The 11,240-nt window shown below is 36.7% G+C and overlaps 1 pseudogene; it reads right to left on the bottom strand.

The window, feature by feature from the left end:
- Nucleotides 1–568: 568 nt before the first annotated feature.
- The window catches only part of LOC132141586 (tubulin-specific chaperone D-like), a 38,375-nt pseudogene continuing 27,703 nt past the window's right edge, over nt 569–11,240 (bottom strand).

Consider the following 11,240-nt stretch of genomic DNA (forward strand, 5'->3'; position numbering starts at 1 on the left):
CATAGTAATCTGTTCACACAGGCAACAATGTTCCTTATTATTATAAGTAAATCACCATTCACACATCCATTTCAAAATACTGGTAAATTATGTGACATCATTAGCCAGAAATTACCTTTTATGAAGGAAATGACCTCACCTGCACCTTCTGGCATTGTGTTTGTAAATATGGAGGGGTAAACATGATCAAATTTTTTTGTTGTTGTTTTTATTTTTGTGTCAAACATTCACATTCATGCAGCGCTTTTGGCCTTGAGACATCGCATTACACGACTTCAAACCGAACCGAAGTGCAGTGTAAATGCGTCAGAGTGTTATGATTGGCCCAGAGCCGTTGAAGTTTGAATTTCAATGGTTCTGAATCTGGCCGGAGTTCTGAACTCATACTTTCTCTTATGTTCATTCTGTGTTCACACACAGAATCATTCTGGCAATTTACTGCTAATTTTACAACTTCTCATACCAGTAAACCGTCTGAACAAATTTACCGTTATTTTTGAAAAGGCTGTTCACACATGACCTCTTAATGGCAATTTACCACTAAAGTCTATATGTGTGAAAGGGACTATTATGACAGCTCATCTATTCCACTGTTGCTATGGGCTGTATTGTGCATTCCAGCATGTGAACAACCAGAGCTAGCCAATCTTCAAATTTTTTGAGAAAGCCATATTTTCTGGTAACTGATGGTTTCTGTGCCCGATTAGGAGACCAAACACCCACTAATGTATCGCCCACCAGTGGATGAGTAATGCAGGAAGCAGCATCTGGATGTCAGATGCGGTTTGATGCAACAGTCCCCACAATACAAAATGTTCTCACATAAAACCTCTTCAGTGGCCTAAATATGTTACCTTGGCGACCAGAGTTAGCCTGGGCACTCCCAACCAATCACAGAGCTGATTCTTATGGGTCCGCACTGTGGTGATGTCACTTTTCCGAATACAGGAAACAAGAAACGACCATTAAAAATAAAAGTCCTCATCATAATCCTCCAATAAGCCCAATGTCAACACTCACCCATTAGTGTCACTAAGCAAGGCCATGACATCAGCCAGCACTCTGATCATCGTCAATGACATCATCGTAGGTCAAGAGCATCTCGTATACCTGGCTGGCTGTCGTCTTCCTGATCTTCAGACCCAAGAGAGACAATGGAGTCAGAATTAAATACGGGATAGAGCACGACTGGATACAGTCTGGACTGAAGTAGCCTGCTAATGGTCTCACAACAGGGAAGGGGTGACAGAGCAACATCAACAGCTGCACTAAGACCTTCTTCATCACAAAACCCTTGAACTGCACCATTCCACAGAACCTACGGTCAAAGAACCAATCGGAGAGAGAGCTCAGACATAATGACCAATCACAAGAGAGATCACACTAAAACCAGGGGACATATTTGAAATGACAGTGTAAAGATGTGTTTATGATAGCAGAAAAAATTGTGTATTGAACACTGACGAATAAACACATTTGATGTGAAAATAAATCATGAAGGCAATTAGTTTAGTTTAAAACATTTATAAAGGTATGATGTGATGAGGAACTGATCCAAATGATTTATCTAAAGTAATATGTTTAACATAATATTTAAATGAATAATTGTTCAATAAAATTACTTCATAAATTTTTTTTAATTAATAGAAAATATTACAAACATTGATGAAGTGATTGTACTGTACTGACCGATTATTAAAAAGTAAAGATTCTGAAAGCTTTTTACACTGCTTGAAGGAGATCTCAGAATAATTTAAGCAGAGAAACGCCAGGTGAATGGTAAAAAAATAATTAAACAAAATAACCAATTAACTAATAGAAATGACCATAATTCAAACTTAATGATTACATTAAGTATTAAAAAGTATTTAAAAAAAATCAATGCTATGTTTAAATGTCCATTATCTAAGTAAATCTGTGCTAATTTGCATATATTTCCAAAAATACGTTTGAATACTTGAATACTGAATATTTTTTTAACATTTTAAAGTTTTTAGATAGGAGATTTTGGCAGAAATGACTGCATGACAAAACAGTAAAAAAATATGTTTTCACTATGTTTTTAAGAAAAAAAAAGTATAAAATCAGGCAAATGATATGAACAAACTTCTCTGTAAAAACCTTCAGAATACAGATAAGAATACAACTTTAAGGTTTTTTGTATGCAAGTGCTACTGAAGTGGAGGAAAAAAAAAACTTTAAAGCTTCTGAAAAAAAAAATCTTTAAAGACATCTATTATAACTGAAATCTAGAAATGAAAAAAAAAATGCACTTGATAAAGTAATTTGGATACAACTATTTATGAAAGGCCAAATAGCTCAAAATCTTAAAATTGACCAGTGCATAAAAAACAATTTGTTTGCCTCTAGTGTCTTGCCTTTACAGTATTAACAAAACATAAGATATTTATGGTGGCCGAGAGAGCTCAACGTGCTGCAGATTGCAAAACACATGCAAAAAAAAAAAAAAAAAGCAAATAAAAAAAGCATCATCAGTTTGACAACACAAGTGTTGCAAATCCTCACAGCACATGCATATAACAAAACGCGCTGCAAATCTATCACAACACATGCATATAACGAAACGCGCTGCAAATCCTTCACAACACATGCATATAACGAAACGCGCTGCAAATCCTTCACAACACATGCATATAACGAAACGCGCTGCAAATCCTTCACAACACATGCATATAACGAAATGCGCTGCAAATCCTTCACAACACATGCATATAACGAAACACGCTGCAAATCTATCACAACACATGCATATAACGAAATGCGCTGCAAATCCTTCACAACACATGCATATAACGAAACGCGCTGCAAATCCTTCACAACACATGCATATAACGAAACGCGCTGCAAATCCTTCACAACACATGCATATAACGAAACACGCTGCAAATCCATCACAACACATGCATATAACGAAACGCGCTGCAAATCCTTCACAACACATGCATATAACGAAACACGCTGCAAATAGCACTGACCACAATGGAAATGTTTCAAGGAGACCTCAAAAAGTGTCAGACCCGGCTTGGATTTGCTTGCTTATCGTGCAGTGGCTACTGGTCAGTGGAGTGGTTGTTGAATTGAAAGGTGAGGTTTTTTTTTTACATGGTGTTTTTTAAATTCCTTTATCTTTTGGATATTATTGCCTAAATAAGCTGAATAATTACATGATTAAATGTAAAACGTTACTTAAGATGGCTAACTTTTTATATGCTCAGCTAAATATAATTTCAGGTTAATGAAAATAAATTTGCAATGCTTCATTAATTGTTTCTTAATGTGCATGTGCTGTGAGGATTTGCAGCGTTTCTTAATTTGCATGTGTTGTGAAGTATTTGCAGCGCGTTTCATTATATGCATGTGTTGTGATGATTTGCAGCGTGTTTCGTTATATGCATGTGTTGTGATGATTTGCAGCGCATTTTGCTGCATGTGTTGTGATGATTTGCAGAGCGTTTCGTTATATACATGTGTTGTGATGATTTGCAGCGCGTTTCGTTATATGCATGTGTTGTGATGATTTGGAGCGCGTTTCGTTATATGCATGTGTTGTGAGGATTTGCAACAGTTGTGTTGTCAAACTGATCAAGACGTTTTCTTCATTTGCTGGTGTTTTTTCAATTTGCATGTGTTTTCTTAAGTTGCAGCGTGTTGAGCTGTCTCGGCCACCGTAGGATATTTTATAAAATGTATTTGAAAAACATTTACAACTATTATAAAAACTGTGATTATGGTGTCCCAAGGTGGACACCCAACTTGTCATGGACCCATATCTGTGCAGAGTTTTGGAAATGCAACTTACACAGGAGTACTTGACAGCAACTTCAGGACATCTTTGGACTTCTTGATTTCCTCTTTACAGAGCGACAGCAGCTCTCCACAGAATGGATGACTGACAACAGAAAAATTACACCGGAATAAAACAAACCAACACACACATCTACCCTCAGCCTCCTCGTTTCAACACATGATTTGGCTGGGCTCATCTTAAGTTCTCCCAAAGGTTCTTTCTGTGTGTTTCTGTCATGATATCATCTCTCCTGCCGAGCTCTGGATGGTTTGTGTATCTGAGCCAAGGGAGGCAGTTATGTACACTGGGCTTTCTCACGCTCACCTCTCCTCGCTGGCCAAGAGGTCAAAGCGGCCGTAGCCAGGGGTTGATTCACCATCTTCAGCAAGAAACTCTAGAATAAATATCAAATATAATCTTATCATCTAGTTTGCAGCCATCAAGTTCCAAGAAAGCCATAAATAGACATTACCACATTGCTATTTAATATATACTAAAGTAGTGCTGTCAAATGATTAATCACAATTAATTGCATACAAAATAAAATATTTTATTTACATAATATATGTGTGTCAACTTTGTATATTTATTGTGTACAAGTAAATACACACACATACAGTATATATTTGCAAAATATTTACATTATATTAATATAATTTATATTATATATAAATATATTTCATAAATAAACATAACATATTTGTCTTATATATATATATATATATATATATATTCATGTGTGTGTATTTATATATATATACATAATAAACACAGTACAGAGACATTTATTATGCAAACATTTTTTTTCTATTATTTTGGATGCGATTAATCATGATTAATCATTGGACAGCACTGATATAAAGCATGTTATGTTGGATTTCCAAGCATATATACCGTTACCATACTGTGATTTTGGTTATACTGCGCACCTCTTCCTCCATGCATTAGTTTTGTGACTATGTCATTTTTTGCAGTGCAGTTGTACCTGTCAATGCGCAGGTTATCTCTGAAGATGCGTAACAGCATGTCTCCAAACTGCTGAAGCACTGTGACATCCTGCTGAATGCTCTTCAGGTACTTGAATAAAGACTGAGAGGAAAAACGCACCTGCAGGCACACACCCAGGTCTCAGTAGTGGCAGACTCTTATGTTAATTATTTAATAATTACTATTTGTATGGTAATAAATTTGTTTATTAGCATCAATATTACTAGCATATTCACTGTTTGGTACTTAAATAGAAAATATTAACGCTTTATTCTGCATAAACATATTTAGATCCCTTAATTGTACCAATAACTAAACTTAACAACTACCTTAGTAACTATTAATAAGCACCAAATTAGGAGTTTATTGAGGGAAAAGTCACAGTTAAGTTAGTTTTTAGTTAAGATAGAATTGGTCCCCAAAATATAGGGTAACCATTTGTATTTATTAATAGATTAATTTAAAACATGGCATTTAAATGAAATTTTCAATTGCAAATGCTCTGATAAAGAATGAATTCTAAAGTAATCAAGTATTGATTCTTATATATGACTCCCCTGCAGCAGTGTGTTATTGTGAGTGTGAGGGGTCAGATGGGGCACGATTATGTGTGGTATCAGTCCAAACTCTGCTGTGTGATCCAGAGGGAGCAGAGCTCCATCATTCAGCATCGAGTCTGTGAGAACTGCGCATTTCTCCAGCAGTTTTGGCTCAGAGAGATCACACAGTTCCAGGCTGAAGGTGAGAGCGTAGCCTCTACTGTGGCTCTAATCAAATCTCTGCCGGGTCGTGGGGAGAGGGGAGGGGGGTTGGACTCATTAATAGGTCCATTTGGCAGATGAGTTGACATTTACTATGCGCAAAGTGCCTGTTAAAGGCCTTCACCTTATTTTTTCTTCATCAACAAACACTGGCGGCTATAAATAACAAAAGGGCTTAATATCATGGTCTCCAAACAGCCACTGGAGCACGGGCATGGAGCCTAAAACACTAACAAAGTGGAACAAAGAACAGATGGAGAAAGAAAATCTACATCTACAGTACAACACTTTATAAACAGAAATAAGATTTTACAACCTGAACTAACCTTGCTGTTTTATAAACTCAAAGGTCAAACTACCTGATATTTATTTGACAGCTACTTTGTTGTGTGTGTTTGCTCCTGTATTCGGTTGATCTGCATCATCTGTTTTGCATCTACAAAATATTTGAGAATGTAAAATAAGTACAACATTAAAAGTAAAGAAAAAAATAATTTAAAAAATCTCATCGACCATTTTGAATGATATTGTATAAATGAGGGAAACAAACAACAGCAGCTAACACAACAGGAAAAAAAAACAAGAAAGAGCATATAGTAAAAACCTTAAAGAGTAAGGAGAAAGGAAATGATCCAGTGTATGAGCTGGTGAGCTGAAGATCCCTCCAGGGGCTCTCAGTCGCCACCGAAAGCATGAGCGCAAATGTGAAGGGACACGGTGCCAATCCCGCTTGCTCTGTTCCAGCTAAATTTGTTTTTGAATGAATCCTGGCCAACTGGAGGAGCTGCGGTTTTGCCTCAAAGCCGTTTAGACCCTGTGCACTTTGACGCCAGGATGGGCATAGACTTGCATTTGTGGCAAAATTTCAGTTTATTCAAACATATGTAAGGAATTTTCTTAAAACACCAAAGCGTTTCAACACCATCTTATTTTCGAAAACCTGAAATAACAGACCACTTGTGTGTTGCAACTCTTGCAAATCTGAAATGAAGCAATGCGAAGTAATACTACATGGTCTAATAGTCTCAATTTCCCTGAAACTATTCACACTCCTGACAGCGGTCACTACAGACAGACTCTCTGGAGAACAGAGTGTTGACGGCTCCCTCTGTTGGTCACTGCTGTGTCTTTTATCACTATGCAATTTATTCTAATTGATCCATTTCTGTGACCTCACTGTTTGCCTTATATGGATATACTGATGGCTGTGGTCTGATTTTGTTGTAGATTTATTTTTAATCAAGATTTTCAACCAGGGGTCTGTCAAATGCATACCAGGGGCTCCAATGAGTTTTATAAAATGTATTATTATTATTATTATTTTGAAAAAAACAAATACTATATGTTTTTACAGCAAGAATGCATTCAATGAACCTAAAGGTTACATTTCTGTTTATAACAAATTAAGCTTTAAGCCTCAAAAGGGAAAAAAGCGGCGGGCTGGCGGCTGAGGGTGAATTGTTTTTTAATGCTTGTGTTTATGTGGTGTAACCTACTGTAGTGATTGTGGGTGAGGCCACCCACAGACACAGTGAGGCCCAGGAGCGTGTGGTACTGGTACTGATGCAGCCGCAGCAGCTGTGTGATGTGAGGGAAAGCCACGTTCCAGTTTAGGGAGTTTCCTGTCTCTCTGCGGCCCTTGTGAAAAAAAAAAAAAAAAACACCAGAGGTCAGAGATAAACGTGTGAAGCATGTGGGATGGGTCTCTTATTCAACTACAGTTCAAAGTGTAAGCATTGAAAATGAAAATGTGTACTTTCCAGAAACTTCAATGCAGAAGAGCACCTCCCAGATTTAATGACATAATGTAAGCCAAGTTAATGACTAACGCATTTGATCTGTTGCACGCAACCCAGAGGTGCCGATAGGTGTGGGGAGATGCAAATACACAAGACGTGAACAAAACAACAGACTCCCACACCAGAAAAAAGGACACAGAAAAGTATTAATAATTCATTTGTGCTTTACATTGAATAATGTAAATTAGACCAAACTTTAATGACTGAACAAATCTCCTGCGATCTTTTATGGCAAATATATATATATATATATATATATATATATATATATATATATATATATATATATATATATATCCTCTCTGATAGTATATATATATACTTGTCCACCATTAACCCTATCATTAGAAACTTCATTTATTTTTCCATTTTTATGTTGGGGTCTATTATAGTTCTAAATTCATAATATCTTTAGTTCACTGTTTATTTTATTTTTGATTTATAAACCACATTAATATAATATTTTAGTATTTTCTTTATAGTTTGCTCTAGAAAAAAAGACATATCTCATCAGTTCTTCATTTGTAAAGGGAGAATTAAGACAGTGTATATATATATATATATATATACACAGTACAGACCAAAAGTTTGGACACACCTTCTTATTCAAAGAATTTTCTTTATTTTCATGACTATGAAAATTGTAGATTCACACCGAAGGCATCAAAACTATGAATTAACACATGTGGAATTATATACATAACAAAAAGGTGTGAAACAACTGAAAATATAAGAACATATTGTAGGTTCTTCAAAGTAGCCACCTTTTGCTTTGATTACTGCTTTGCACACTCTTGGCATTCTCTTGATGAGCTTCAAGAGGTAGTCACCTGAAATGGTCTTCCAACAGTCTTGAAGGAGTTCCTCGAGAGATGCTTAGCACTTGTTGGCCCTTTTGCCTTCTGTCTGCGGTCCAGCTCACCCCTAAACCATCTCGATTGGGTTCAGGTCCGGTGACTGTGGAGGCCAGGTCATCTGGCGCAGCACCCCATCACTCTCCTTCTTGGTCAAATAGCCCTTGATGCCTTCAGTGTGACTCTACAATTTTCATAGTCATGAAAATAAAGAAAACTCTTTGAATGAGAAGGTGTGTCCAAACTTTTGGTCTGTACTGTATATATATATATATATATATACACTGTCTTAATTCTCCCTTTACAAATGAAGAACTGATGAGATATGTCTTTTTTTTCTAGAGCAAACTATAAAGAAAATACTAAAATATTATATTAATGTGGTGTATAAATCAAAAATAAAATAAACAGTGAATTAAAGATATTATGAAATTAGAACTATAATAGACCCCAAAATAAAAATGGAAAAATAAATGAAGTTTCTAATGCTAGGGTTAATGGTGGACAATCTCTGATGGTTTGCTTATTAGCATGCCTGTTATTAACATATTGGCTGTTAACACATATTCTGCATGACCATATTCTATCCCTATCCTGCTCAATACCTAAACATAACAACTAACTTACTTACTAAAAGTGGTAGCTAAAGTTTTTTTTTAATGGGGATAATTGGACCTTAAAATAAAGTGTGATCAAAAATGTAATTCTTAATTAATTTCTGATTATACTTGGGCTATCAACTTACGTCGAAAAACTGTATAAATTGAACATTTCAATGCTATAACAAGCCTTGGTTCACAAAAAAAATGTTTGGTATATAGGTACATTTGCTATTTTACTCAAATTCAGCCAATTTGTTTGCTCATTTTGAAGTGAAGCACGCTGCCACAAACAAAGTGATGATTATACTTTCGGCAAGTGCACCCTAACACTTGGGTGGAGGCATCAAGCATAAATCATGTTTTGGCCAGATCTGTTCAATTCGCTTTGTTACTTTAATGGGCATTCGTATGAAAATACACAGCTGCACACATTTTTACATATCCTGGAAGATGCTCAGTAGCTCCTCCTGGTGTGACTGTGAGGTACTGCGGGGTCTGTGCTGTGAAGCAGACACACACACACACACACACACACACACACACACAGTGCTGGCGTGGGCTCGTAGCGGTCAATCTTCTCTGCAGCCTGCTGAGGCAGGCAACACATCATACGCTGAATCTCTACACAAAACAAGAGAAATATCTGTGAGAGGTCTGCAATGGTGCATAATGTTAACTGCGACAAAATTTAAAGGTTTAATTCACCATAAAGTGAAAATAGTGTCATTTACTCACCTCAAGTTAGTAACAAGCTAGTTTTCTATTTTGGGTGACCTCTCTCTTTAAGCTAGACTGACAGCGTCTCACAGGTCAGGTCAGAGGAGAGGAGTCCTGGAGCAGACTCCACCACCAGCAGGGTCACGTCCATAAGGCTGCTCACCCTCACTGTCCTCAAGACTCAGAGCAACACTGTGACTGTCAAACTGCTTTCTGAAAAACACAGGGATACAAAAGACGCCTTAAATATTTGATGACACTTCGTTAGTCACTGCACATGTTGTTTGTTGACACTTCCAGCATCAGGCTGAAGGTTTGTTGTGGCTGGTGGCACCTGTGAGGAATGTGTCACTCGTGGGACAGCGAGGGCAAGGCCGGAGGACAGTAGAAAATGATATGTTTAGTGTTACATTTAAAAGTACACTTCCGGACAGTGAGTAGAGTAACATTTAAAGTCAGCCAAATCTAAAAGAAAAATACATTAGCACTATAACTACATAGATTGAATGACATAATTAGTCAGATAATTATATTAATTAAATACATAAGTCTCTTTGTACATTTTTTTATGTATTGCCTTAATTTTATTGCATTATTTTACCATTAATCACATTAAATGACTACATTAAACTGATTCAACTCATCATTATATAATGAGAACATAATAATAACTCAATCCGAGCAGCTGAGCCCTTAACCATCTTCAAATAATCAGCTAAAAACATCTCTTCCATCTTTATTTGACCTTCTAACTCTAGCACTCTCTATTCTAACTATTCTTTAAAAAAACAAACAAAAACATGCCCCTTTTAGACTTGCACTCTATTTATTTTATTTATTTTGATTTAAATATCCTTGCTACATGTACTGAATTAAGCTAACTAGGACTTGTTATAGCACTTGTATATCATTGCTCTTTTGTTGATTTTGATTGGTTCATTGTCCATTTACAATTTACATTTAGTCCTTTAGCAGATGTTTTTTATCCAATGCTGGAATGAGGAAGCAATCAAAATCATGTTGTAAAACTTTTCTTTATATGTTTGATTAATGTTTATAATTTCATGAAATTAACTAACATAATATACATTTTAATTATGATGTTGATAATAATAATAATACTACATTATTATTTTAAATGTATTCATTATTATTATTTTACAGAACAACAGTAAATCTACAATACCATTACTGTATTTAGGGCCATCCTTAGCTGAGACGGGGCCCCCTCAGTTCGGTTGCAATCGTTTTCTGGGGTGGGGGTCCATTGGCCGTGGGGCCGGTGCGACCGCACCAGTTGCACCACCTAAAGGATGGCCCTGCTAATATTCATTGCTGTCAGGGCTTCATACACAAGCCTTATGTTTCCTCACAAAAGACACACACACCCTGAAAAGCACAAGAAAGCACAGGACACATGGACATGCAATGCAAGATGGGACAAAGCAGTGAACGGAGACATGAATTTCAGGTCCTGCAGGAAGTAGCAGGCGTTGACCGAGCTTATGCTCAGGCGGACTGGTTCTTCAAGCACAAAGGAGACATTAAAAGGTGTTGCTCACTGAGACATGGCTGTGACCGCATCCCTCATGGCTTCTGTTAGACTTTCTCCTTTCTGGACTACCTTACAGGCGGCCTGGAGCCCAGGCAAGATCTAGGGAACAAGTTCAGACACGGACTTGAGCAGATGCGACATTATGAGGTCTGACCTT

Source organism: Carassius carassius, chromosome 1 (assembly GCF_963082965.1).
Source record: "Carassius carassius chromosome 1, fCarCar2.1, whole genome shotgun sequence".
NCBI classification, from domain to species: domain Eukaryota; kingdom Metazoa; phylum Chordata; class Actinopteri; order Cypriniformes; family Cyprinidae; genus Carassius; species Carassius carassius.